This window comes from Etheostoma spectabile, chromosome 4 (genome assembly GCF_008692095.1).
Source record: "Etheostoma spectabile isolate EspeVRDwgs_2016 chromosome 4, UIUC_Espe_1.0, whole genome shotgun sequence".
Taxonomy (NCBI): Eukaryota; Metazoa; Chordata; class Actinopteri; order Perciformes; family Percidae; genus Etheostoma; species Etheostoma spectabile.
Window position 1 is genome coordinate 6961276 of NC_045736.1, and position 2698 is coordinate 6963973.

The window sequence follows — 2698 nt, forward strand, 5'->3', positions numbered from 1 at the left end:
TTTCTGCAGCAAAAGAAACAAAATGCATGCATTTACTAAACCCAACAAAACAAAATGTGGAGAGGCTTCGAGAGAAACTGCAGTGTAAAACACAATCTAGGGTCAATACAATATACTATTAGCTATTGTATAAGGGCAGACCTGACATAAAATAATGCAGTTTCTGTTATTCCACCTGATATTAGTCTTGTTATGACATTGGGCTATGACTGACTAAATGTTCCTGTTGGGAGAGAACATGTGGTAGTGTTTTTGGAAGAATTATGTGATTTTGAGACATGTGTTGCAGTGTTTTTGTAACATAGTGTTTTGTGTTAGTGTATTATTGTATTTTGAAAATTAGTGTTAGAGTTTAGTTTACAATGTATGATTTTGAGAGTAAAGTTAACCGTTTTGCCAGTTGTGTGTAGTTGTGTTGGTAAGTTTAGGTAAATTGTTAAAAGTATTGAAAAAATTGTCATAGCAATTGTAAAAAACTGTAAAAGGAAAAGGGCACTAAAACAAGAAATTACGTATTTGATTATTTTAACACTACAGTCTTAATAAGGTTTGTAGGTAACATACAGTTGTTATGAACAAAGGCTTTCAAGGGCAATCTTGATCTTTGTACAGACTCTCAAGACTTTCATACCTTGACTATGTCATAACAGACCAGATATTATATTCCACAAAGTCACTTAGAAGCCAGTCTCTTCTCATTGCTTTTGGACCACAAATAAAAAACTAATACTCTTGAAGCTCAGGTTTCTTTCCACAACATGGTCTCTAGAGCAGTGCTGATTATTGAGCCCATTTCAAAGGCAGTCTGATACATTGAGACATACAGTGACATTGACTGTTACCACAGTAGTTACAGGAATATCAAGTAGAACCATATTAAAGGATTACAAAAACTGAACTACATGTCAGGTTTAGTGTAACTGCTTCCAACTAATCCCTTTGTGCCTTCTCCATAGTAACACCAGACTCTTAAATTCAACAGAAATGCCATTGTTTCAAAAGGATTTACTTACAGTGAAACAGCAGAGAGAGGAACATGTGGTGGTGGTGCAAGGTACCGTTCCCCCAGGTATCCCTTTTGGTGCTGATGATAGTTGTAGTAGCAGGGTGGCCTGTCCAAGACTAAATATAACCTAGAGAGCTTGTAGCAGGAGCAGACAGCAGGCCAAACTTGGCTTTTCCACGCCACATGGATAGTGTATTTGCCATAGGCCAACTCATTCTGAACGGCTGGAAAGCTGCACTGCACGGGTAAAAACAGGAACAAGAAGCTTCACACTAGGGCTCTGTCCCTAGAACAAATGAAGGGAGGGAGGAAGGGAGGGAGGGCGAGATGAAGGAAGAGAGAGGGAGGGACTGAGCTGAGTATATATGAGTATATATAGGACCTGCTAGCATGACCTCTTATAATTAGAGCACTCACTGACATACACATAGCCAGAACCTTCGGTCAATCTGGAAAAATACTGATAAATTGACAGTCATCAACTTTGCACTCAAAGGGATTCCTCTTGTTCTGCAAAAGATGAGTATATGCTTTGTTTGCATTCTCTGTGGTTTTAGTTTCCTTTTTTTGGAGACAAAAATGTAAGTAAAATGCACATGTAAATTAGCTTATACTGTCTGTCACTAAACATTAGTTGAGCTTCACTCAAAAATTGGTCAAAAATATAGAGCAAGAGAGCGTTACAGACCGTAAGCTCCTTTTCCATACATGTGCTGGCTTGACTTGACTCGGTTTTAACTCAGTGTTCCAGCCCAGCATGGCAGGGATTTGCATCTCCATTATATCAGGTGTAACCACCTGAAGGTGTGTCTTTAACTGTAACTCGCTTGTCTTGAGTCGGGAACGTTTAAATCCATTTCTATGACTAGTTGTCAAAGTAGCGAATGTAAAACGGTGGATATACACTACTCATTTCCTAAAAATGATTCACAATAAAAGTTCCCAGCTATTTTGTTATTTAAAAGCTTTTATTACGAAGCTGCATAATCAGTAAATGTTGGGTTTTCATAAGCAGTAAATCAACACAACTCCTATACAGCTTAAAGTGAACATTAAACGGTCAAATAAAGCAGATATTTGAACAGGCAAACTAACAGTTCACAAAGGACAAACTAATCTTCGAACCACAGAAATTCAATTAGATGCTACAAAAGTACTGAGAGCCGAACACACAAACATCTAAACTGTATTTCTCTTTGGTCTACTGCACAGACACGAGTTACACGAGTCTTGAACACATGCTTGTTAGAGTCATAGACTAGCCGCGGTCAGCGGAACGTCACCGTAAACCACGTGGAGGCGGGTCGGGCGCGCTTTGGCCCATCTCGGGAGACAGTCTATGAACGCACTACATACTAGGGAAACAACGTGACTATGGATAAGATGAAAGACATTCTTTTATTCTTAATGTTGGTGGATTCAGCCCATATGTTTCCATCCCACATGTTTTTATGAAAACTAAGTGATATTAAATGAAAACTGCCTTAAGGAAAAAGTAAAATTTGATTGAACTTCATGAATATTGAGTCACATTTTATACATTCGGTCTCATCGGATCTTCTCTTGATCTATGTACGGCTTATGCAATAAACGCTGATGGAAACGTTATTTGCCGAATAAATAATGAATTGTAATTAAGTTTCAGGTAATTTTATGGTTAATCAGATGCACTTGTATGGGTCAGAAGTGGCG

The 2698-nt window shown here is 38.3% G+C and overlaps 1 protein-coding gene across 1 annotated transcript in view; it reads right to left on the reverse strand.

Moving 5' to 3' along the window:
• Window positions 1–1249, reverse strand: part of atp2b2 (ATPase plasma membrane Ca2+ transporting 2) — a 119362-nt gene extending 118113 nt beyond the window's left edge. The window contains exon 1 of the mRNA XM_032512774.1: window positions 1014–1249. The gene's annotated coding sequence lies outside the window, so the exon portion shown is untranslated. The remainder of the gene's footprint in view (window positions 1–1013) is intronic.
• Between the last annotated feature and the right edge of the window lie 1449 nt (window positions 1250–2698).